This window comes from Petaurus breviceps, unplaced genomic scaffold (genome assembly GCF_028583685.1).
Source record: "Petaurus breviceps papuanus isolate PSGF00001 unplaced genomic scaffold, PetGlider_PUasm1.0 90822, whole genome shotgun sequence".
Taxonomy (NCBI): Eukaryota; Metazoa; Chordata; class Mammalia; order Diprotodontia; family Petauridae; genus Petaurus; species Petaurus breviceps.
This window is the reverse complement of record NW_027187351.1, coordinates 23,680,140-23,707,901: the sequence shown is the minus strand read 5'-3', so window position 1 is coordinate 23,707,901 and position 27,762 is coordinate 23,680,140. Positions and strand designations below refer to the sequence as shown.

General features: G+C 36.2%; 1 protein-coding gene across 3 annotated transcripts in view; it reads right to left on the bottom strand.

Moving 5' to 3' along the window:
• Positions 1-27,762, bottom strand: part of ADGRB3 (adhesion G protein-coupled receptor B3) — a 923,661-nt gene that overhangs the window by 216,828 nt on the left and 679,071 nt on the right. The window lies entirely within an intron of this gene.

Sequence of the window (27,762 nt, the reverse complement as noted above, 5' to 3'; positions counted from 1 at the left end):
CTCTAAACCCTTTTGATATAACCCTGGAAAATGATATGAGCTGTATAATGTACTAAGTCCTACATACAATTCTTACCTGTCAACGTGAATTGTATTTATAAGCTGAGGATTCTATATGTGATTGAAAGTCTCAAGAAAGAAAGGGTTTTAAAAACATCATGAAATGAATAAATTTTCTTTTTGGTTCTAGAATTATCAGAACTTTAAAAACACAGGATTATACAAAAGATTATAGCCCTAAATGGCCATAAATTTTATCTCATTCAATACTTTATTTTATATGTTTAAAGTGGCAGCATTAGTGTTAATAAATCCTAAATCTAATTCACATATTGCCAGCAACTTTTGCAGAAATGATGTAACTATCACAGACAAAGAATCATAGAGCTGGATGGGACATTGACATAAATCAAGCTAACTCATGCCTTTTATGCATGAATTGACTCTTGACTTGTTTTGTTGTTATTGTTCAATCATATTTAGTCTTGTCTGACTCTTTTTGATTCTATCTAATGTTTTCTTGACAGAGATATTGGAATTGTTTACCATTTCCTTCTTGGGCCATTTTACAGACGAAGAAACTGTGGCAGTGGGTCAAGTGACTAGCCAGGGTCACACAGCTAGTAAATGTCTAAAGCCAGATTTGACCTCAGGTCTTCTTGACTTTGGGCCAATCACTCTACCCACTGTGCCACCTAGCTGCCCACATAATATTTTGTTGTTGTTCAGTTGTTTCAGTCATGTCTGAGTTTTGAGGATGCTATTTGGGGTTTGCTTTGCAAAAATACTATAGTGGTTTGTAATTTCCTTCTCTAACTCATTTTACAGATGAGGAAACTGAGGCAAACAGGATTAAGTGACTTCCTCAGGGTCACACAGCTAGTAAGTGTCTGAGGGCAGATTTGAATTCAGAAAGATGAATCTACCTGACTCCAGCCTTGCACAATACCACAACTAGTATTAATTGACAGAGCCAAGACTAGAAAACATATCACTTACTTTCTTGTCTAGTTGTTATTTAAGAATTATGTGATGGATAGGTGGAAACAAGATGGCAGAGTAAATGTAGGGAATTTCCTGGCTCTCCCCCAAACCCATCCAAATATGTTAATGACCTAAATAAAGATTCTAAACAAATTTTAGAGTTGCAGAAACCACCAAAAAACTGGATGACACAATTTTTTCCAGCCCAAGAAAATTTAGAAAGTCAGCAGGAAAGGTCTGTTGCACTAGGATGAGGGAGGAGTGCGGTACAACAAACTGGGCTCAAGCAAACCAGAAGCTGGCCTTGGGGTGACTGAATCAGAGGCAGCAGTGGCAGTTTCCAGACCTCTCAGCCCACAAATGCCAAAGACAACTTAGAAGGTTAGCAAGAAAGGTGTGCTACACTTGGGTGAGAGTGGAACACAGTCCAGCAAAGGCCATGCCAACACAGTTCTGGCCCAGTGAACCAGAAGAAGACCTTGGGAGCTCCTGAACTGGCAGCAGCTTCTTCCAGAGCTCTTACTCACAGATGGTAAGGGGATTGAATAGTAAGGAGGTCAAATGGAGACTATAGGGGTCTCTGCTGGCACTGGGGCCAGGACTCTGTTGCTTTGCCCATACTCAGATCAAGGTCTTCACCCTGGGTGGCAGGCCCAGAGCAAGGAAGAGCACTAGCACACCAAAACTTGGGGCCACCGTGGAGCAGGAACCCTCATTACAGTTCTGAGACAGAGAAGAGTGCTTATGGATATTCACAGAACATAGCAAAGGTCAGGATAGTAGCAAACACGTCTCCTTAGCTCATGCTACCTTGGAAGCATTGAAAAATTGCAGGTGCATAGAAGTATCTCTGAAGGGGCGGCTAGGTGGAGCAGTGAATAGAACACCAGCCCTGGAGTCAGGAGGACCTAAGTTCAAATCTTGCCTCAGACACTTAACACTTACTAGACATGTGACCTTGGGCAAGTCACTTAACCCCAATTTCCCAGCCTTACCCCCCTCCAAAAAGCAAAACAAAAGCAAAAATCACAAACAACATAAAAGAAGTGTCTTTGAAACTAGCTTCACAAAATCCTGAAGCTTGGGACAGTGCTCCTTCTACCCTGATTTAAAAGTCAAGAAATAGGCTGAGAAAATGAGTAAACAACAGAATAAAACTCTGAACCTAGAAAGTTACTATGGTGATAAGGAAGATCAAAATGCACACTCAGAAGAAGTAACAAAGTCAAAACTTCTACATCCAAAGCCTCCAGAAAAATATGCATGGGTTTTAGGCCATGGAAGAACTAAAAAAAAAAGATATTGAAAATCAATGAGATGTGGAAGAAAAATTGGGAAGATAAATTAAAGTGATGCAAGAAAATTGTGAAAAATGAGTCAACATCTTAGTAAAAGAGACACAAAAAATGGTGAGGAAAATAATACCTTATTATTATTGGACTAGGTCCAATGGTGAAAGATAAACAAAAACCCAATGAGGAGAAGAGCGTCTTTAAAGGCAGAATTGGTCAAATTGAAAAAGAGGCACATAAATTCACTGAAAAAATAAAAACTCCTTAAAAATATAATTGACCAAATGGAAAAGGAAATACAAACACTCACTAAAGAAAACAATTCCTTAAAAATTAGAATGGAACAAATGGAGGCTAATGACTCTATGAGAAATCAAGAAACAATAAAACAAAATGAAAAGCATGAAAATATAGAAGACAGTGGGAAATATTTTATTGGAAAAATAACTGATTTGGAAAATAGCTTCAGGAGAAGTAATTTAAAAATTATTGGTCTACCTGAAAGCCATGATGAAAAAAAGAGCTTAGATGTCATCTTTCAAGAAATTATAAAGGAGGGGCAGGGTCAAGATGGTGGTGTAGAAGGAAAACCTCTGAGCAGCTCCAGCTTCCAACTTCCCCAATCAATGTAAAAAGGGGACTCTGAACAAACTTTGGAGCTGCAGAACCCACAAAATGACACAGAGAAGCTAACCTCCCACTGATGACAGCCCAGCAGGCCAGCAGGAATTGGCCAGCAAAGCACTCTGGGAGCTGAGCCCAGGCCTGCATGAGCCAGAGGTTTAGCCCCAGGGCGGGTCTGACCAGCTGGCAGAAGGAGGGACTCCAGATCAGCAGCAGCTGTGGCCGTTTCCAGAATTATCAAAGCATACATGCAAAGGACAAAGTGAGAGGTCAGTGCAATCAGTACTTTGGGACCCAGTAAGTGGGAGTGTGTCAGCTTTTGCCCCTGGAGCAAGAAGTTGCTGAGACACCCGGCACAGGCAGCCAGTGTCACATGGCAGCTTCAGCTCTTGGCCTGCATACTGTAGGGGGACCAAGCAACCAGTCTGAGGGGTAATTGCTCTTGCTTTAACCCTCTTGGACATGGATTGCTATCTAGGGTGGAGGTCCTGGGGTATGTCAGAGTATGTGGAGGCCTCAGAGAGGGCACCCATCTAATACCTCTGGCAGCTGAGAAAACCCCAGCATTTGGGATGAAAGCTCCCCTGTCTGCTGGCAGAGTCCTACTGTGGCAAAAAGGCCAGGGGTCAAGTGACTGAGGGACGGGCGACATGACCAGGCAAAGGAAACAAAGCAGACAGAAAATTCCAACATTACACTCCTATTTTGAGGATAAAAAGGAGCAAAGCATGGAACAGGAGGAAGACAGTGAAGTCAGAACTCCTGCACCAAAAGCGTCAAAGGAAAATACAAGCTGGTTACAGGCCATAGAAAACCTTAAGAAGCAGATAAGAGAAGTGGAGGAAAAGTTGGGAAGAGAAATGAGAACTATGCAAGAACATTACAAATGAGAGTGAACAGCCTGACTGAGAAAAATCATACCTTAAAAAATAGACTAACTCAAATGGCAAAAGAGGCTCAAAAAGGCGATGAGGAGAAGAATGCCTTAAAAAGCCAGATTGGCCAGATGGAAAAAGAATCCCAAATCTCAATGAGGAGAATCATTGCTTCAGAATTAGATTGGAGCAAATGGAAGCTAATGACTTTATGAGGAATCAAGATGCTATTAAACAGATCCAAACAAATGAAAGAATAGAAGGCAATGTGAAATATCTCTTGGGAAAAACCACTAACCTTGAAAATAGATACAGGAGAGATGATTTTAAAATCATTGGACTACCTGAAAGCTATGATTTAAGTAAGAACCTAGAAATAATCCCCCAGGAAGTTCTTAAAGAAAACTGCGCTGATGTTTTAGAACAAGAGGGTAAAATAGAGGTTGAAAGAATCCACCAATCACCTCCTGAAAAAAGATCCCAAAAGAAAACTCCTAGGAATATTATAGCCAGGTTCCGGAATTCTCAGATTAAGGAGAGAATATTACAAGCAGCTAGGAGGAAACAATTTGAATATTGTGGAAACACAATCAGGATAACCCAGGATCTGGCAGCTTCAACACTGAGGGATCGAAGGGCTTGGAATATGATATTCTGGAGGTCAAAGGAACTGGGATTAAAACCAAGAATCACCTACTCAGCAAAACTGAGTATCATGTTTCAGGGGAAAATATGGTCATTCAGTGGAATAGAGGACTTTCAAGCAGTCTTGCTGAAAAAACCAGAGTTGAATAGAAAATTTGACATTCAGATACAAGAAGCAAGAGAAGCATGAGAAGGCAAACCGGGAAAAGAAATCATACGGAACTTATCAAAGTTGAACTATTAACATTCCTACATGGAAAAACAATAATTGTAACTGATCAAACTTTTCTCAGTATGAAAATAGTTGACAGGAATAGAAATATATATATAATATGTGTATGTATACATATATATGTCTATATAGGAGGGTATATGGGCGTATGAATACATATGTGAATATGTGTTTATATGTGTACAGGATACATAGATAGAGGGCACAGGACCAGCTGAATAGGAAAGGATGATACTTAAATGGTGAAATTAAGAGATGAGAGAGGAATATAATGAGTGAAGATGAGGAGAGAAAGAATGGGATAAATTATCTCATATAGAAGAGGCAAGGGAAAACTGTTACAATGGAGGGGAAGAATAGGAAGGCAAAAGGGAATGATTCAACCTTATTCTCATTTAATTTGGCTTGGGGAGGGAATGAAATACACACTAAATAGTGTATCTCTCCCCACAGGAGAGTAGGGGGGAAGGGGATGAGAGGGGGGATGATGGAAGGGAAGGAATGCTAGCAGGGAGGGAAGTTGGACACACCCACTTTTGAAAAGGGACAGGATCAAAGTAGAGAACAGAGCGAGTGGGAGGTGGGATAGGAGGGAGGGAAATATAGTTAGTCTTTTACAATATATCTACTATGTTGCTGTTTTGCATTAGCTACACATGTACAACCTATACTGAACTGCTTATCTCCCAATAAAGGTGGGTAACAAGGGAGGAAGGGATTGAATCTGGAATTCAAAGTTTTAAAATCAAATGTTTAAATATAAATACACACACAAACACACACACACACACATATATATATATATATATATACACACACACACACACATATACTATTATTAATACTATTTTACATGTAATTGGGAAATAAGATATACAGGCACTGGGGCATAGAGATCCACCATGCCCTACTGGAAAAGTTGAAGGAGGTATGGGAGAAAATATGGCAGAGAGTAGATTGGAGGAGGTGATATCCTGTGGTACTGCTATTTTAGGGTGGCGGGGAGGGGAAAAACAGGGAGAAAAATTGTAACTCAAAATCTGGTAGAAATGAATGATGTAAATCAGAAGTTAATAAAGCACTTGAAAAATGAAAAAAGAAAAAGAAATTATAAGGGAAAACTGCCCATCAGAAAGTAAGATAGAAATTGAAAGAATCCACCAATCACCTACTGAAAAATACCAAAACAAAAATTCCAAAGGAATATTATAGCCAAATTCCAGAGTTCCCATGTCAAGGAGAAAATATTGAAAGCAGTCAGAAAGTAAAATTCAAATATAATAGAGCAACAGTCAGAATAACACAAGATTTAGTAGCTTCTACATTAAAGGATCAGAGTGCTTGAAGTATGATATTCTGGAGAGCAAAGGATCTAGGATTACAACCAAGAATAACCTATCTGGCAAAATTGAGTATAATTCTTCAGGGGAAAAAATAGACATCCAATGACATTAGAGGACTTTCAAACATTCTTGATGAAAAGATCAGAGCTGAATAGAAAATTTGACTTTCAAATACCAGACTGAAGAGAAGCATAAAAAGATAAACAGGGAAGGGATTTAATAAGTATAAATTGTTTATATTCCTACATGGGAAGATGATACTTGTAACTCATAAGAACTTTCTCATTAGGGAATTCAGAAGGAGTCTATAAAGACAGAGGGCACAGGTGTGAGTTAAATACGAAGGGATGATACCTATAAAAGTAAAATTAAAAGGGGAGAGAGGACTGTACTAGGAGAAATGGAAAGGTAGAATGGGGTAAATTGGCTCACATAAAAATGACAAGAAGTTTTTACAATTTTTACACAGGGGAAGTGGATAAGAGAAGATAGGGGCTGATAGAAGGGAGGGCAGATTGGGGGATAAACAAGACACTTTTGAGGAGGGACATGGTGAAAGGAGAGAGAGAATAGAATAAATGGGAAAAATTGGATGGAGGGAAATACAGTTAGCATTAGTAATTGTGAAAAAAGTGAAGTAAGTTTCTCTGATAAAAGCCTCATTTCTCAAACGTGGTCAAAATTATAAAAATAAGAGCCATTCCCCAATTGACAAGTGATAAAAAAGATATGAACAAAGTGCTTCACATTGGGGATATGGTGGGGAAGGAGGAAGAAACAGAATTTGGAATTCAAAGTTCAAAAAACAAATGTTAAAAATTGTTTTACATGTAACTGGAGAAAAAATGAAATACTAAATAAATATAGAAAAAAGAATTATATGATAAAAATACCTTAGTTGCTTAAAGTATTTAGATGTTCGGTGGCATTAGGCATTTTTATAATTAAGAAATTGATTTTGTGGAACACACACATATATGCATGAAGAGGGAAAACAACATAAATATTCTTGTGTCAAGTAAAAGTTCAACATCCAATGAAGATGCATAGATTAAGAGCTAGAAGTGACTTTAGGGCTCAATTAGTGTAAGTTGAGCCTGCAAAACCAGAAAAGTTAAATGACTTTTTCAGGGTTACACAAACAGTAGGCATCAGAAGCAACATGGCAACTAAGGACTAATGACTCCAAATTCCCAACTCTGTAGTACACCATTGTTGTGTCCTTGTTTCCATTAAGTAAATGTTTCCTGCTCCTCATTCCTAGATATATTAGAGGAAGAGAAGCTATTAGAAGGAAAAGTGCTCAGAAAGACTTTTACAGTGATTTGGTTAGAAGTCATTAAAAGGATCCAAATGCAGATGGAAGGAATGGCTCCAGAGCTAAGGTTCTACTGACCCAGGAATATAATCACTGCTACTCATGTGGCTAAGGCTAGTGAAATTTTGAGCTTGAGAGGTCTGAGTTGTAGGGGCAAAAGTTCATCAAGTATCTGAACTAATAGTAACAATGAGGCAAGGTGAACCAGACAAGGTTGGAAATAGCGCAGATTAAAACTCCCATGAAAACTGGTATTGGTTTCAGGACACTGCGTAGCTCTTGAATGGCCATTTTGAGTGAATTAGAGAGCCTCCATCTCAAATAAACAGCCTAATCCAGAAGAAATGACATATTTTGGCTACAGGTGCAAATGAAAGAAATAACTCAAAGCTGTATAGCCTCAGATATTGACAGGATAGTGAATATGTTTTTCATTAATGGAGAAATTGCGATAGACTCCTTTTTTATTTGGAAAAATAATGAGTGGTGGTGGGTTTTTTTTACGAGCATTAGGTAGTCCAAGTCATCAGACATTCAAGAGAATATGTTCTATGAGTGTAAAGTGTTATAAAATTGAAAAAAAAAAGGCAGGGCCAGAGGCATAGTCATAGAGATAAAACAAATTAGAGAACACTATCCTGAAAGTGTGACATACTTGACTACATTCTTTGCTGAGGATTTTGTTAGCAAAAGAACTCTTTTGAAGTAGTTAAGTGTTTCTTACCACCAGAGAGATTCTCTCAATATGGGTACAGTTCAATAAGCATAACCACTTATTCATTTACTCATCAAATTACTCATCATTTACTCATCCATTGAATAACTTCCATATGAAAGCACACTGTGAAGGACTAAGGGAATACAAATATACATAAACTAAAATTCTGTCCCTCAAAGAGATTACCTTCTAGAAGGGGAAACAGTATATATATATATATATATATATATATATATACAAATTACTATACTATATGGAAAGTTATAAATGCCATAACCTAAGAGACAGAGTGCCATTAAACTTTCACTATTGGTAGAATACTGCAAGAGATGAGATGTTTGCTAGAGAGGAGGTGAGGGAATAAGAAGAAAATAGAAAGCATAACTCTCAATATCCAAGCAATTAAGATCTAATTAAAGAAAGCACAAACACTTAAAATGACTATGAATTTGGATCAACCTAGCGACAAATACAAAATGCTCAGAATAAACACAAGGATACCAAAAAGAAACAGAGTAGTAATGGGGATAATGAATGTTAACCAAGAATACTGGGACAAGATTTTAGGTTTCTGTTACTAAAAAATAATTTTACTCTACTTTCCTTATCTACATAATAAAGGTAAGAAAAGTTGGAGAGCATATCATAATGTCATTCATAACATAATTAAGTTCCACTCAGTTCTCTTATGTCTTTAGGGTGAGTAGAAAAAAGGAAAAAAAAAACCAACAACCTTGAGCAAAAGATAGTAAACCCCCAAAGACTGTAAGATAGAAAAACTATTAATCAGTTCACAAGATTTTATCAAATTGTAAGCCAGTTCTCATTGACACTCAAAATGTTCCAGTGACTATAAAGAGGAAATGGAATTAAATGTGCTCAAAAAGTGAAGTGCTCAAATATGAAAACAAATGGGTTTTTCCATGCTACCCATAAATCATTTGTTAAATTCTTCTATGTATGTCTGTGTTGACCTATCATTTATACTTTAAACTTAATCTTCTAAGACTTCTATCATGAATTTTCATAATACACACATATGTATATAAATGTACACATATTAATATATATGGATTTTTCATCTATGTGTTGCATGAATGTCACACATAGTGATATGCACATGTATATATTTACAATCATATATCTATATATCTGTATGTATTTTTATGTACATGTATGCATAAATAAATCCAAAGGAAGGTCTCTAATATGATGTCAAAGAGCTCTATTTATCCTGTCCTATTCAACAGTTTTATGAATGACTTGGATATAGATATAGGAAGCACAGCTTATAAACTTGATAGATGGCAAGAAGCTCAGAAGGCTACCTGATATGTGGATGACAGAACCAGAATCCAAAAATATTTCGTAAGGTTGTTATAATGGGATGAATCTAAAAAGATGAAATTCAATAGTGACAAATTGAATTAAAAAATCAATTGAACAAGTAGAAAATGGCTAGAGAACAATTTGTGTGAAAAAGATTTGGCATTTAATTTAGAGTGAGTCAGCAATATTACATAAGAGTCAACAGTCAATGTAATCAACATAGTGTGATAAAAATAATAACTAACATTTGTATAAGCTTTAGGATTTTAAAACACTTTATAAATATTATATCATTTGACTCTCACAGCAACCCTGGAAGGTAGATGCTATTATTATTTTCATTTTACAGATGAGGAAACTGATACAGAAAGAGGTAAAAAGACTTGCCCTGGGTCACACAGCTAGTAAATATATGAGGAAAGATTTGAATGTAGGTCTTCCTGAGTTCAGGTCCAGTGCTCTATCTATTATACCACCTGCTAACTTTGTTAACTATATTTTACTCAGAGAGCCATGCCATGTGAAAATCAGTTGAAAGAGTAGAGATATTTCGCCTGAAAAACAGGTGGGGCCAGGGAGTGGTGGGATATTCATTTTAATCATCTTTAAATATTTAGAGAACTATTTGGAAGAGGGGTTACGTGTACTCTGCTTGGCCCCAGAGGAAGGACTAGGGGTAACAAGTCAAAGGCACACAGGGACAGATTTTAGATCAATATAAGGAAAGAAATAGTTATCCAGAAGGAAAATAAACTGCCTCAGGAAGTACTGAGAACATGATCACTGGAGGATTTTAGGGAAGGTTGGATACTTATTTGTCAGGGGATGCAAAAGAAATTTCTATTTGAAGATAGTTTGTACAAAATGACCTCTAAAGTGCCTCTCATCTCTGATTCTCTAATGTTTTGAGAAATCTTGGAGTTGTTTCTTCCTTATTATTTAAAGGATACTCAATATTTACAAAATTGTAAACTCTATGAGGTAAAGGACCAGGTCTTATTAAACTTTATTTATTTTCCCCGGAGAATAATACACCTTAGGTACTGTACTTCCTTAAAAACCCTTTTTCAATGAATGCATAGGTGGATAAATGAAATATAATTTATACTATTTTAGTGACCTACTAGAAATTAACATTGATATCTGAATCTGAATAAAATATCCTGTACCATTTAATTGTCACTTGTGGCTAAGTTTATATGATAGTGGTTTCTAAAGATTCTCAGTTTTGTGATGTTAGTTTGGGCTCAGTAATACATATTTTATTTAAGACATTTACTGCTGAAATCTCCAACTACACACTAGCTACTTTAAATCTATCATCAAGCATTTATTAAATACTTAGTGCATGCCAGGCATTATGATAGGCACTGGGGATACCAGACAAAAGTGATACAGTCTCTGCCTTGAAGAAGCTTACATTTTACTATTCACAGAGTCACTTGGTATTAGAGCTGATAAGGAAACTTTAAGATTTAATTCAATGCCTTCATCATATAGTCAAGTAGATTGAGAACAAGAAAGGTGAAATGTGTTGGCTACAGTCACCAAGTAAGGTAGTGGAAGACATAACACTGGAACTGGAGCGTTCTGATTCCTATGCTAGTGTTCTTTCCAAATGTTGTCAAAGCTCACCTCAAATTTCCCATACAATTAAAAATGACGAGGGAAGCTGATTCCTAATTGACTGAAGTAATTCTAATACCTCTCAATTCTAAAACAATGATCTCATGAAAATAGCTTCAGAAAAAAAGAATGGTAACATTCTGCCTTTTGTCTATAATGGAAAAGGATCTACTATCAGACAGTGCCCCTGTTCTTTGTAAAAGGGTTGTACCTCGATTTAAAAAAAAATCCACAAAATCTGGGGAATACTCCAAAGATTTTAAATACTAAAGATGCTTCTGTGGTTGCTGCTAATCTGATGTTCCTTATACTTTCTAGGATAGAAATAGATGTGATTTGGACTTGTTTTCACAACTTTCTTGGATAACACTTTAATGATTTTGCAAATAGCTTTTTATCACATGTGCCACTCTAAGGCTAAGTATTCTGTCTTTTAGTTGTTATGATCAATATGTTCCTATGTTACGATTATTATCTGTCACGGTGCTAATTTTCAGATAATGTTTGCAGTTACAGATTTGCACTCACAGCTGTGAAGGCTAATTTATTGCACATGTATCATTGCTGAAGGTCATGGAACTCCGGAGTCCTATTAAAACATTTGATTATATCCTGCACACTTCTGCCAGAGAGAGACTGTCTTCTGGCTCCTCAGGCATCTGCAGAATTTATCACTTTTTCATCCAGAAAAATTGAGGAAAGTAGGTGCTTATTTCTTGCTGCTGCCAATAAAGTATCTGATATCTCATATGCCCTGTATGCTTGTACTGAGCTTTTCCAAGTGGTAGGAGTAGTAAAGAAGCAAAGAAGGGGTTTCCACAAAAATTTCATAAAATGATGATTATGATGATGTTATAAAATCAAAGTTCTGTACCTAATCATGCAGATTTCCACCATGCATGTAATATCTGGATGGATTTATGACATATATAGTTAGTTGAAAACAAATGGGGGGGTGATTTGTCTACCCATACAAATATGGTGAGTGAATAGGATAAAAAAGTAGAGTTGGGATTCTGGGGAGAAATTATACATAGAAGATGATGCAGCTAGCAAAGACTATGATTTTTTAAAAAAAAAACAAGACCTAATAAAAAGCCAAGTTTATCCATTATAGAATTAGAGGATGATGGTACCTGAGTCTGCCATCATAGGATATCTTTCTTCCTCAATAGTTTGATTAGCATAATCTTCAAGTCATTGTTCATACTGATTAGAAAAATGGGATCACTAAACACAGGGATTTATGGCATAGCCAATCTATCAGCACTGGAATGGCTCTTGCTGAATACATTCATTGAATTGTATATATATGGTGGATAGATGACAGTGAATAACCCGAAAAATTATTGCTTGCTAAGCTGAAATGAGACAAGTCTAAGAAGAATGAATATTCCTCTAGGACCCAGTGAATCTCAATCTCAAATGATAGAGAAGATTTCCCAACTGCCAGAGAGCAATGTTGGCAGACCAATTTAGTATGCAGTGTGCAGAGATCACATGGTACAATTTGAGCAAAAGTTTGAGCCAAGTGAAAGATAGGGTTCTTAACATGGAAAAGCTCTAAATTGTAAAACAGGTCTTTAGGTGTTCAGGTACTGCTGATCATTTAGATGTCTAGACATGTTCAAATATGTGAAAAGTAGCAACACTAGCAATGCCCTTTTAAAGCATTAAGGACAATGGTTTATACTGGCACTTAGGGATGCTAAGTCAGTGTGTTAACAGTATTAGAGAGGGGTAGGAAGATGCTGTAGATCATTCTTGTGATGACTAAGACCTAAATGAGAAGTGTGGCCCCAAGAGATGTTCTAGAAACTAGGAAATGATTTATGCTTATAATTTTTAAAATGTTTATTGACTGAATAAATGATTTAGCACCATAGATTTAGAGCTTTAAGGGACCTTAGGGGCCAGCATGCCTAACCTCATTTTACAGATGTACAAACTGATATCTAGAGATGGTTAGAGATTTTCCCAAGGTCATATTGGCAGTGTGCATCTGAAGCAGGATTTGAACTTAGGTCTTTTTGAGTCCTCATTCAGTATGCTATCTGAATGTCAAATTTGACTCCATATTTAGAAGCCATAACCAGATAAAAAGGTGAGAATATTGATAATGATGAAACTGTAATTGCAAGGAAGATGAAGTTCAATCTTTGCCATTTTAAATTTCATGTTGGTGAGGCATAAAGGGTGCAATGAAAACAGATAAATTTGTCCAATGATACTCAGATTATAAAGACTGAGCAAGGCATGAAACAGGCAAATGTTTGCCAGTGTCACAGAGGACAGTTTGTGCATAGTCCAAATAGAAGATGAATGGCATATTTTTGGTAAGGTCATCTAAAAATTTTGTTTGAAAATAACTGCTGATATCACCAAACCCCAGAATGTTAAAGGGTCTCATCAATGACATCAACAGGAGCTGATCAAAAGGTTGACCTAAGAGAAAAACCAAGAGATGCAGTTGGATGCACCAACAATTAAAATGGGATACCAACTATATTTCTTCAAAATATGTTCTTCAAACATATTTTAATATATCAGGTTGCTATGGCAAATGGACAATGAACTGGGCATAGAAATTTTAAGAAGAGATCAGGATGGATTATTTTGAGAAATAACAGATCTTTTTATAGTAACAAAGAACTGGAAGAAGGTGAGTACCTAGGAAGAAGGTGAGTACCTATAGATAGGGAGGATAAATGTGCTATATTAATTTAATGGAATATTATTGTACTGTATAGAATAATAATATGAATAATTCAGAGAAATGGGAAGATTTTTATGAATCGATGCAGAGCAAATTAAGCAGAACAAGGTAAACAATTAACATGATGGACACAATTGTTCAGAGTTCATAGATTCAGTGATAGAAGAGATGTTAAAAGAAATATAGAACAACGCCTTGATTTTATAGATGAAAAAAATAACATCTTGAGAAGTTGTGTGACTTATTGAAGATTACACAGTTGTTTAGAGGCAGAGCTAGGAATTGAACCCAGATACTCAAACTCTAACACTACTTCCATTATACCAGAATATATCAAAATATCAAAATAATAATATTAAGGAAAACCCATAACACATTTTGTAATCCAGCTAAACTGGATTTCTCTCTTTTCTTGGTTCATGACACAGCATTTCCAATCTCTCTGCCTTTTAGGCTATACCCTTTGCCTAGAGTACACTCTGTCCTTACCTCTACCTCATAAAATCCCTGTCTTCCTTTAAGTTGCAGTTTAGGTACCATCTTCTATATGATGCCTTTCCTAATCCCCCCAACTACCACTGTTTGTCCAAACCATCTAGTATTGAGAGATGTTACAGTGTTACAGTGGATAGCTTACTGGACCTGGAGTCAGAAAGACATGATTTCAAATCCAGTATCAAATTTTTAATAGCTGTGTGATCCTAGGAAAGTAACTTAAGCTCTATTTCCTTCAGTTTCTTCAACTGTAAAATGAGGATAATAATAACACTTATTTCTCAGAATTATCATGAGGATCAAATGAGATAAAATTTGTGAAGCATTTATCATAGTGCCTGGCACATAGTAGGTACTTAATAAATACTTGTTGATTCATTGATCAACAGTTACTAATCTTGGCTTCAGACTACTGGCAGTAAAACATACCTCTTGCCTTTTCGTAGAGAGGTAACCTACCATGGACACTCATGGTCAGTGTGTTCATTTATTTTGTGAAACTTTAATACTCTATTACAAGAAAAAGTTCACAGAGTGAGGGGGTAGTCAAGGACAGCAATTTTGAAAAGGAAAGATAATCTAGAAAACTAAAAACAAATTCATAGTATTTTCAATAGCCCTATAATACTTCCTGATACAAATAATTCACTTTTTAAACCTCAGTATTCATTCTCTCAGTGATCCTAAGTGAATGAAAATCATGGAACATCATGATCTCTAAAGAATAAAAAGGCATGGTAGGAAAAAGTAGGCTATAGTATATTACCAATGATGACTTCCTCAGAAGAAATTGTATATAAGATATAAATTGGGAGATGTATGCTTGGAAAAGAAGATGGGCTAGTAATGTAACAATAATAATAATAAATTGACAACCTAAATGCTGAATTGTACCTACAAAACATTAGAAGACCCAGAAGAAAGCTTCTAGCATATTTGGAAAAATCATCATCTTTGAAGATGCTGAACAGTTAAACAAACACAAACAGTTAGCAAACAGAATGAGAAAGCATGAATGAGTTGGAGTCTGCACTCCTATTAAGAGTACTTATGGAAAACTACTTTGGGAATCAGGTATGTTAAAATATGTGAGCAGATGAGCTACCTGAAAGAGTGGTTATGGAGAACACAGGACTAAGGAGTGAATTCTAAAACTATGTGACAACTAAAATCGACATATTAAAAATAATTTTGGGTAGGGTAAATTTTTTGGGTAGGCTAGAGGTTTTTAAAATCCTAGTTAAAAGGCATATTTGACTTCTCATCATGCCCCTCCTTTTTTACATTTTATTAGTACTTTCTAAATATACTATTTTTTTTTCAACTGAAAAATGTAGAAAGGAACCCCTCAAATATTTGACCTATAAAACTCAGTGCAGATTAACATCCTAAAATGCACCTAATTTTAGCTGTATTATTGAATGCTTCATTTATTCTTGTATTTTTAATTTAGAGGTATGGATCTCACTTAAACCATTTCCCCTTCTTCCCATATAAATATAGGTTTATAAATAAGAGAAATTTGCACCAGTAACTTTAATTTTATTGTAACTAATAAAATATGTCTCCATTTCCAGATGTTTCAATGTTAAGATGTAGATGCCCACTACATTATACACTAGACATTAAGATGCATATCCCACTACATAATTAGATACTGGTGTTTTATGTCTGTTAGCAGATCTAAATTCCCCACTGCTTTTCTATTCCATCCTCTGGTAGATATGACTGTGTCTAAAAGGGCAGTTTGCCTTCCATTCATGCTAAAGAGGAAGGGGGAGTTGAAATTTTTTAAAGGCTAGAAGTGAGCAAGTAAGCGGATGGCAGAATAGGAAAGAGAAACTATCAGTGAAAAGAGTTGCAGCTTCAAAGCAAATCTAACAAGAAGTATGAAGGATTGACTGAAGTGGCAGATGCTGAATTGGATTGCCAATTCAGAAACTCTGAGAATAATTTTTAATAAATTTGCTACATCAATAGGTAAAAAAAGGTGACAGCCTAACAGTAGAAGTAAAGATTTAGACCTTCACTTAGAGTCTCACATGTACTTATGCAACACTCATTGAATCCCTATTTCAGCACAGAAGCAAAAGGGCAACATCTAGATTTGTAATTCATGTGAATTTCATATTCAGTGAATAACAAAGATGGGTGCATTAAGTCATGAAGAAAATAACGCTGGCAGGTTGGGATCAGCATGCAGTAGCCAGATACATCAAAGCCTAATGAGTACAAAGTTGGATATCTTAGATCTTCTAAACAATCCATAAAGTTTGGAAGAGTCATTAGATTCGGTGTGCTAATGAAATAGAATCTCCAAAATGCTCAGTTTTTCCACTGGGAAACTTCAACTATAAGTAGCGCAAGAGCATCTTCCAAGAGATGAATTAGTAAAACAAAGCAAGGCAGCCATGCTAGAGACAGAGAACCCAAAGCCTAGTTCACATGAAGCCTTCTGAAGGAAGGTATCACGGACAAAGAGCATTCCACTTGGAAAGATAAGGAAATAAGGAAATAGAGAAAATGACAATCTGAAACATGAAAGTCATCAGGTAACAACAAGAGAGGTAATGCAATTTTCTTTTACAACTACAGAAAAGATGTCCATAAACATGGTAGATAGACATGTGAGAAGAAAGTAGATTTTCTATTAATCCTCTTCTCCTCTGCTCCTCTCACCATTCTTCATACTCAATCAGCTTCCGTTAAAATGCTACAGAAAGCAATGAAAGGACGAGGAGATTTTGCTTCCAGGACCGAGAGCAAATTCAAAAGTCAATGCTGTGCCCACTATATTGTGATACAGAATCCAGTGAATTCTATACACTCATACTTTGCTTTCCCAATATCTTCTATTTCTCTAAGGAGAGATGAATCTACTGTGCTATTAATTTTTTTCTAGTCTGCTTTCTGTTTTGCCACTTTCTTTAAAATGATTTCACTAACACTGCACGAGAGTTAATACTCTACTGATCTATGTTTTACTGGAAGTAAATGGATAGTGCTATACTCAGGAAGAGATTTCCCAGCATGGGTGCTCAAAGTTAAGCTGAAAAGAGATTTGTTGATTCATATTTTATAACTTCCCAAAGTAAAGAAAGTCCAAGTGAAACTAGACCAAAAAAAACCTAAGCACACCTGAATATGTGCTTAGCAGTCTCTGTAGAGTAAGAGTTGGAGTTAACTTTGTTGAGGCTTGTTGCTTCATGTACCTAAAATTCTTTTATTATTCCACACAAGTTTGAAAAAAAAATCTCTCCTACCACAGGGGAAGGACTGAGAGTAGTGACTAGACAGAAGTCATGCCTGAAGAAATTATTTGGGAATATGAGGCTAAACCCATATGAGGAAAGGGGTCAGCTAGAAGGAAATTAATCCCTTTACTTTCTAGCCTACACACTATTAAAGCATGTATCTTCACTAATGAAAGTGTCAGACAAAAATTATGTCTAATTTGCTTACCATTGTCTATAATCAATTTATAAATGCATTCTTATTCTCAATAATAATAGCTAAAGTGTATATAGTGCTTACTGTATACATAATGCCAGGCATTATGTTAAGTCCTTTAAAATTATAATTTCATTTGACCCTCACACATCCCTATAGGGAGGTACTAGTATTATCTCCATTATACAGATAAAGAAACTGAGGCCAACAGAGCTTAAGTGAATTGCTCAGAGTCACACAACTAGAATCTGAGGACAGATTTGAACTCAATTCTTTATGACTCCAAGTCTAGTGCTCTATCCACTGTACCATCCAGCTGCTTTTTTAGGTGCATACTATATACTCAGAAGCATGACAGAAAAAAGTAAGCATAAGATACAGCTGTTTTTCTCTCAAATAACTTAAAGTCCTTCAATAGGGGGAGAGAAACATATGAAATAATTATTGTACAACTAGCTGGAATTTATATATGTGATTCTGATGATAATCATGATATGAATTTATAGGGGACTGGTTAGTGCAGACTGGAACCATCAAAGAAAGCTGTATAAAAGAATTGGGATTCCAGCTAGATTTTGAAAGATGGTTAGAGGATAGAATGTTCAGTCTAGGGAAAGATGATGAACAAAGGAACAGGCAAAGGAATGTCTATACTATGCATGGAACAAGGCAGAAGCAAGACTGACTAAATCAGACAATTAATGTTGAGGACTGATGAGAGCTGAGTTAGATAAAAAAAGTTCAGAAAACCTTGAAAAATAGATGGAGGAGTATGGACTCCATGAGGCAGATAAAAAAGGTGCCATTATAGGGTTTTTTTTAGCAGAAGTGTCTGGAAAACTACAAAACTACATATGCAGTTCTTGCCTGTCAACTTTCTCTCCTATACCAATGAAATGAGGAAAATGATTTTAGTAGGTTGAATTTGGCAGCACTTTGTAGGATGTCCTGAAAAACAAAAAGAATATGGAAGCAAAAAAGAGAAGTTTGTTGAGGCTAGTACAGGAATCCAGATGATGGTAATTAGGATATTAAATTAGTTCTCCCAAAACTCCCCCAAAGTCTCTAGAAGGTTCAAAGAGATGGTATCATTTCCCATCATTTCCCAATCATTTCCCATCAGCCACACTCCTTGTTTCAGCTCAACCATCATCATGCCCCAAGGAAAAGGTTATCATGTTTACTTGGCAAGCTTCTTCTATAATAATTTTAAATATCAGATCATTTTATTCTAGATATAGGATGCATTTCCTCCCACCCTCAAATTTGACTTTAATAAAAAGAGTTTTCCAGTAATATATACTACTTTTAAGTATATACATATAAATAAAACATATGTAATGGAAGATATGTGTGTAATGCATATGTAAATATATGGATGCATACACATATGTTGGAAAGGGTTGTGAAAAAGATAGATGATTATAATACTTTATAATACGGGTAGAAATACCCATATTGTTCAAGTCTTTTTTTCTTGCTTATAAACCATTCACAAATGTATGTTATTCCTTAAAATGATATCTCACTGAAAAGAAGATATATGTGTGCCTGAATATATGTATACATGCATGTAATGTCAAGCACAGAAGTAGTCCACACCTTGTTTCAGCTATCAAATTAACACCTTATTTCAGTTCAAGTTTCTTTTGAGTCTTGTATCAAGTCTGTTAAGAATCAGAACTTGTGAACCCTAGAACTCATGAACTCCTGCAACAGAAAGGGGAGGAGCTAATGACCGTAAACATAAGGAGAGGCCCAGGCTAGTGAAAGTGGAACTGATAAGAGGATACTTGTGGTGGCAGAGTCAAGAAGAAGAAAAACTTGTGGTATCCCTGCACTCTGTTTGTCTGCTCTGTCTGTGTTGATGTTTGTTTGTGATACTTTGTACAGAAACCCTGGGACCTTATTGGAAGCCCTGAAAGAGGATTTTCTGGTTGTATGTATACATAAGTCCTGGAGGAAGGTTTTGGAGGTCCTGGGACTTTACTGATCATTTGTGTTGACCTCTTGGACCTTGTTTGTGGGTCTGTGTTGATTTCTATGTTGATGATTTCTGTTGAGTTCTCAGGACCTTTGTGGGTCTGAGTTGATTTCACAGGCATATAGTGAACTGATGGTGGTGGGGGCAATGTGGATAAATATTATTGTGTCTCTGTCAAGCTTTGTCTTCCCAGAAACAGGAACTGTGAAGGACTTGAGGTGGACTGGACACTGTGAACTTCAATATGGAATGGGAACTGGACAAAAAACTTGACAAGGACCTGGACAAGGAACTGGGAGCTGCCTGCCTTTTCACCCAGGTGACAATTGGAGCTGGGACCATGGAAGAGGGAATATGGAAGCTGAAAGCCAGTCTTGAGTCAAGCTGAAGGAAGATTTTACTTGGATACTGTGTACTGATTGAGAAGATTGTTATTTACTGTGACCTAAAGGTGGAGAACTTTGACTTTTGTACTTTGTGATTGAATTAAGGATTTTGTGATTGATAAATGAGTATACTTTGTTGAAAACTATGTGACCACTTTGGTGAAAACTATGCGGCCATTTTAGTGATAAATTGATGAGCTGTGACATGATGAATGCTGTATTTTGATTTTCTATGAATGTTTTGCTATGATTTGTTATTGCATAGAGAGCTCACTATACTATATAATCAGAACCTTGAAAGCTGTTCACAGCAGCAGTCCTCTGAAAAGCTGCTCCTTCATGACTTTACATTATGGCATATTTGACAGGATTACAAAGTATAGTGCCTCTATTTGTTCCAAGATCCATGGCCATTAAGATTGAGATTGTAAGGCCAAGGATCATGGAGGTGTGGAATGTAATGTTAATGGAATCTGAAGATCTTCCATGCCCCTTTGTATTGGCAAGTAAGCAGGTACTTAGCACCTTGTTTCAAATTTAACACCTCGTTTAAGCTATTTAATTAACACAGAAGTAGTTAACACCTTGGGAGGATATTGCTTATGTAACAGGAAGGGGCGTAACAGGGAGGAGTTATACTGTATATAAGGAAGAACACAATCTGGACAGAGTTTCCTGGGGTAAGCATCATGGAGGCAAGGGCAGCTGCTGCTGGACTGAAGACTGAACTGAGAATTGAGAAGAACTGAGAAGAGGAATGAGAATTTAGAATTGAGACAGAATTTCTTGGAGCAAGCCACGTGGAGGCTGGATAAAGTGATTTTTATTTTGAGAACAGAGCTTATGCTGCTGAGGATTTCTGAGGGCCAGCCAGACCTGCAGAAGACTGAGGAATAATGACTGTGGTGCCAGTACTTTGTACAAATGTTGTTGTGACTTTGTTAATGTGCATGAATGTTCTTGTGGCATTGTTAAGCCTTGTCTTCCCAGGAACAGAGACTGTGAAGGATTTGATATGGCCTGGATACTGTGAGCCCCAATATGGAGTAGGAACTTCATGGAGAGCTGGACAAAGACCTGGTAAATGTCTGCCTCTGAACTCAGGTTCTTTGAAATTAGATTCGGGTGGGAGCTGGGACAATGGAAGAAGAAGCTGAGAGCCTTCCTTGAGTCAAGATGAAAAGACTTCTCCATGGGTACCGAGTAGTGATTGATGAAATTGACTGAGTAGTGAGTGATGAAATAGGATACTGAGTAGTGACTGATGGAATTGTAATTTATTTGTGACCTAGGGGTGGATGGCTGTTGTACATTCCACTAACCCATAAGAGGGTACTGAGTAGTGACTGTTGAAGTTGTAGCTTAATTACACAACATTGGTGGAGAACTTTGACTTTTGTACTTTGTGAGCCTTAAGGAGACAAGCCTCCTCAAGGATGATTGAATGATTAAGTTACTAAATGACTGAGTTACTAAATTATTGTACTTTGTTGAAAACTATGTGACCACTTTGGATAAAACTATGTGGCCATTTTCATGATAAGTTGTTGAGTTGTGAAAACGTGAATGCTGTATTTTGATATTCTGTGATAACTTGTAACATTCTTAATGCTGTGCCTTGATTTTCTGTAAATGTTTTGCTCTGATTTGTTATTGAATAATATATACTGAATAATATTGAGAGATTTTGCTATACTATGTAATCAGAACCTTGAAAGCTGTTCACAGCAGCAGTCCTCTGGAAAGCTGCTCATGTGTGGCTTTACAATGCATGTCTCCTATGTATGTATACATGGATGTATTGTACTTCTGGGAACATATACATGAAACCTCTTTGAAAGAAATATTTTCCTATACATTCCTTTAAAAATCATATATATATATATGTCAAAGTTGTTGAGTCATTTCAGTAATGTCTGAGTCTCCATTTGGGGTTTTCTCACCAATGATACAGGAATGGTTTGCAATTTTCTCCTCCAGCTCATTTCACAGATGAGGAACTGAGACAAACAGGGTTAAGTGACTCGTCCAGGGTCACACAACTAGTAAGTGTCTGAGACTGGATTTGAACTCAAGTCCTCCTGACTCCAGGGCTGGCACTCTCTATCCACTGTGCCACTTATCTGATCAAAATGTATGCATACACAAATATAAGAATATGCATATATTTCTTTCAAAGGGTTCTCATTATGGATAATCTATATTTGTGGGTATTCAATTTGCAGAATAAAATTGAAACAATATGAGTATTTTGGCCTATATCATAAAATATTATCTGAAAGTAGCATTAATCCTACCTATATCCCTCTAACTTTACTCTTCTTATACTATTTATGGTTTTCTAATTTCTCTTTTTCCCTAAATTTCCCCCTAAAACTTTCCCCTTTCACTTTTTCTTCCTCTGTGTACACCATAATCTTTCACCTTGAAGCCATAGAGAATGAAAGAAATGAAACAATGAAAAAATATTTCCTTTGAAACCTACATACATCTTTGAATATACACTGCTTCTTTAAGTTGAAGTTACTTAAAAATCTTTACTTCTGAGATAAATTTTAGTTTATTTAGCTGAGCATGGGTAGCAATGTGGTATACAGGGAAGAAAATAAAACAAAACATTTGCCTTTGAATAAGAAGATCTGAATTCCACCCCAGTTCCAAATATTTACTAATTGTTTGAGTAACAAATCTTTTAATTTATAAAGGCTTAAATTTCTTGTTCAAAAATTAGGATAATTTACCTCACCTTCCTCATGGGGTTTTTGTAAAGAAAACATTTTATAAACTTTAAAGGACTATAAAAGATGAACTATTACTGCATTTAATGTTTATGTTATATACTATGCTAAAATGTGTTGGTTACTATATATTATTAAAAGGAAACTAAAGATTTTTGTATTTCTAAAAATATGTAGAAATAATCAAATCATTTCAGGTACTAATATAAGGCCTCCTTCTTAGCAGTATTTAGGAATAAAAAGTAGAGTTCTTTAACTTCTTTAAGATATTATGCAAATCTGAGTTATTATTATTTCTACAACTATTATTCATGTTTTTTTTATTCCTGTCTTGCTTCTAAATTCTATTTTTGGGGTGAGGGTGGCTAAATATTACTGGTATTCAAATCATTTCTTATTTGTAGATATCTCAGATATTTTTAGCTTGTATTATAACTCTAACTTTTATACCTTTAAACTGTGTGTGACTTCAAGAAATGATAGTGGGAACAACCTTTTAGGGGCCACATCATAAATTTCCCAGTTTTCCCCATCACTTTATAATTAGACATCTGTTTTTCTGAAAAAGTTTAGAAGCTGTTGTTCTGAACAAAACTATTATTGTTGTTGTTTTCGGTGACCTAATGAATAACAATTTCATGCATGCTATACTCCAAAGTGTCCCAAACTCTGTCACTCAATCTTTTGTCTCAATTCTTACTGGAGTTTGTATTTTTAAGATGCCTGCTTTTTAATCCATACGGGTTTCCCCCTGGCAATTTGGTCTGTCAAAGAGGCTTAATTGCATTGAATATCCTGATGACATAGAGATTGATGTTACCAAATTAGTCTTAATATTCCTTCTCCTACATCTGTGTTGTCTGCTTGCCAAACTAATGTCAAGGCTTAGGAATTTAGAAATTTCCTTTAACGCTGCCATAATAGATTAGTATTGAGAAATAAAATAATCACCTTAAGTTTACTATTTTACCCCTTTCATTTCAACATCATTAAATCAAACTATTGTAGATATAACACCTTATTAAAATAGATACTATGTAAACCAATGGATGTTTAAAGTATAGATGTACCACAGTTGAAATATAGACATACACTCATCAGAAAGTCAATAATGTCAAGGGCTGTCTTATTAAATAAAGAAATGTCATATACCTCTGCTTCAGAAAACTAACTCTGGCATTGACTGTGTAAGTACTCTTAAACCCTTGAAGTGGATTTCTTTGAAATTAAGATAACATTATAGGATATCAAGGAAATCTCCTCCCTTTTAATTGTGTCCTCTTATCCCCCTCCTTCCCAAGCAGTTCTATGGTTCCTTTTGCAATCATGACTTATCCTAAACTTAAGAGTGGAACAGCAGTTTTTCTTTGCTTTGCTTTAGGACATTCCCAAATTTAATTTTGAGGAGCCTAGAGCTTTGAATAAGTCAAGACAGCAAGTATGAGGCCTTCCTTTTTTATGGGTATCCTCATGTCAGAGTTAAATTGAAACCCTGGAGACACAGTTGGACTACTGAGAAAGCCCATTCTTTGGGTCTAGTATGACAAAAAATAGGGAATTATTTTTAAAAACTACCTGTTGGTCTTAGCATGGTGGAGCATGCCTAAAGGAGCAGCTTTCTAAATAAGGCTGAGGCTGGTGAATCTCACTTTCAGGCATTCTGAGCTGCAGTAGGGCTAAAGTCAACTGAGTGTCCCTAACAAGTCTGTGTCTAATATGGTGAACCCCTGGAAGCTAGGGGAGCATTATGGTATCTAAATAAGAATAGAGCAGTTTAAAGTTTCTGTTGAAATTTACTCCAGATTGCATCTATGAATGACAATTACATTTCTATTGTAGGTAAAAGAGAGATCTAGTCCCCCCCCAAAAAAAATCCCAACTACCACATACACAAAAAAATGCAGGAAAAGAAAGAACAAGGGAAAGCAATATACAAAGAAAGAAGGTAGAAGATGAAAGGAGGAAGGATAGCAATATGTGAGGAAATAAATTCAGTTTGTAAGATATTTAAATGGATTTAAAATACATATTTTGTTTTTGTTATTTTTGTTTTTTGTTTGTTTCAGTAGTGTCCAACTTTTCCTGACCTCATTTAGGATATTCTTGGCAAAAGGACTAAAGAGGTTTGCTATTTACTTCTCCGGCTCATTTTAAGGATGAACTGAGGCAAACAGGGTTAAGTCACTTGCACAGGGTCACACAGTTAGTAAGTGTCTGAGGCCAGATTTGAACTCAGGAAGATGAGTCTTCCTGACTTCAGGCTGGGCACTCTATCTACTGTGCCACCTAACTGCCCTTAAGATATGTACACAGATAATTAAATCTATAGAACATATGAAGTTAATACAAAATGATTTGTAGAAGAGATAGCATTAGCAACCAGGGGAGGTAAGTGGTGGCAAAGAACCTTCATATTTATGTAGAATATGGCTTCTGAGAAGAACATTGAGGTATGCCAGGTACTCTGAAAAGCAAACATAAGAAGACATTGCATTTTGGGAATGAAGTACCATTTGCGAAAGGCATAGAAGCACATGATAGACTTTTGAATTTGGGAACAACTTATAAGAAAGTTTGTGTGGAATACAGAATGAACAAAAGGTAGTAATAACAAGTAGCTTGGAAATTAGTTAGATTATTTATATCTTTAAATGCCAGGTTTTAAATGAATATTTTGCATGTTACCCTAAGGGCAATATGGAGCCACAGAATATTCTTGAGTAGAGGAGTCTCATGATCAGCTCAGTATTTTAGGAATAACAATTTGAATCCATTTGGAGGATATATTAGAGAAGGAAGAAATACGATAAGCAGGGATACCAACCATAACTGTTGCAAAAGTCCAGGTGAGAGGTAATGAGGAGCTATACAAGTGTAATAGTTGTGTGAGTGGAGAGAAGGGGAATGAATATGAGAAATGTGGACTAGAAAAAAATGACAAGACTTGGCAATTTCTAGACCATAGCAGATGAAGGACAGGGAAGAATCAAGAATGATTCTAAGGTTATAAATGGAAGTTGATGGTACTCTCAAAAGGAATAGGGATATTTGGAGGTGAGGGTAAGTTTTTGATGAACTGTGCTTAGTTCTGTTTTGTATATGTTGAATTTGAAGTGCTTACCAGTTATCCACATAGGGATTCAAAGAAAATTAGAGATAAAGGGTTGGAATTCAGGATGCAGTTTAGGGTTTAAGATACAGATTTGAAAACCCTCTGAATTTAAATTAAAATTGAACAGAAAATAGTAGATGAGATCACTAAGGAAGAGAACATTGGGTTGGGTGCTAGGAAGTGCGAAGAAGGGAGGAAATCACTGAGGAAACAGGAGATGGATCAGATAGAATTCAAAGTATCATTCAGATTGGTAGTATGAGTACCCAGAGACAGAAGTGTTATGGAAACCAAAGGAGGAGTGTGCAAGCAATCAAGAGAGGGGCATGTCAACAGTATCAATCATTGCAGAAAGGTAAACAAAGAGTGAGGATAAAACAAAAGTCAGTGGATTAATTTAGCAGTCAAGAAATCATTTTGTGTCCCATGAAGCAGCAGTCAATAAAAAGTAGGGGCTCAGAAGCAAGCCTGCAAAACACTGAAGTGAGGAGGTAGAAGCAACACTTGTAGATAACTATTTCAGGAGTTAAACAGAGAGAAGGAAGAGATACAGCTCAATAGCCTGAGGTAATGTCAGGGATCAAGTGAAGATTTGTTAAAGATGAGGGGAGATTGGAGCATGTTCTAAGCAATGGAGAAGGATCCATGATTTGGTGAAACAACAAAGATGAGAGAATAGAGGAATAATTGATGGGGCAGGTTCCAGGCAAAGGTAGCAGGGGAAGAGAATGAAAGCATGGGGAGAGAGCAGTTAACTTTGATAAATAGAAGTGCCATCTCTTCCTCAGAGACTAGAGCAAAGGAGAGGACTAGCCTTTACTCTGCACATCCATCTAATTTTGAACTCTTCTTATATTTCCTTTTTGTGTGTGACATTTACCCTTTCCTCTGTGTCATTTTACTCACCATCTTAGTTCAGGTCTTGGCCCTCTATTACTGTTATTCTTGAAATATTCTCCTCAATGGATTTCCTATTTTAAGTAACACTTGTCCTTTAGCTTTATTTCAATTCCCTGCAAAAAATTCATCTTTCCTAATTACTGTAATATTCCTTCACTCATTTAGTTTATTAAATTGATACACCAATCATTCAGGTACCTAATATAGGTCAGTGTAGTGCCAATGCAATAATTATAGGGCCCATGATCACGAAAAAGACCATGACTATAAGTATTGTATGATGTTTGATTGCAAAAAAATATACCAGATTCTCCTGGTAGAGAACAAAACTGAATCATTTGTTTAGACACCAGAAAACCAAATACCTAAACCAGTAAGCTGATTCCATCAGAGTACCAAAGATATTCAGAAGCCATAATAACACTGAGAGCCACGCCATTCTTTAGCCTTCTCACAAACCAATACAAAATCAATATTTACTCACAAACCTCTCTATCTTCTTAATTAGCATCCTCTCCCCGCAGAGTCTGGCTAGCTCTCACTAACAACTTCCTGTGGGCTCTGCTTCCCTTCAGCAAAATTCCTCCCACCACAGGCTCTATGTGACTATATTTAGGCTTTTAGGGGGCAGAGTTTATCTTCGCAGCTGGGAAGCTTCCTGTGGGCTCTGCTGCACCCTTGAGCAAATTACCCCCATCACAGGTTCCATGTAATTACATTCAATCTATTAGGGGGGCAGAGTTTACTTTCAAAGAAGGGTAGGTCTTCAAACTCCACCCTAGGCCTATAAAGGGGCAGGGAAGATCTTCAAATTTTCATTCCCATTACAGTCAGCCATAGAAAAGATGACATAAGAAGAGGTAAGATGGTAAGGAAATAGATTAGATAGATAGATAGATAGATAGATAGATAGATAGATAGATAGATAGATAGATGATAGATAGATAAATAGATAGATAGATAGATAGATAGATAGATAGATAGATAGATAGATA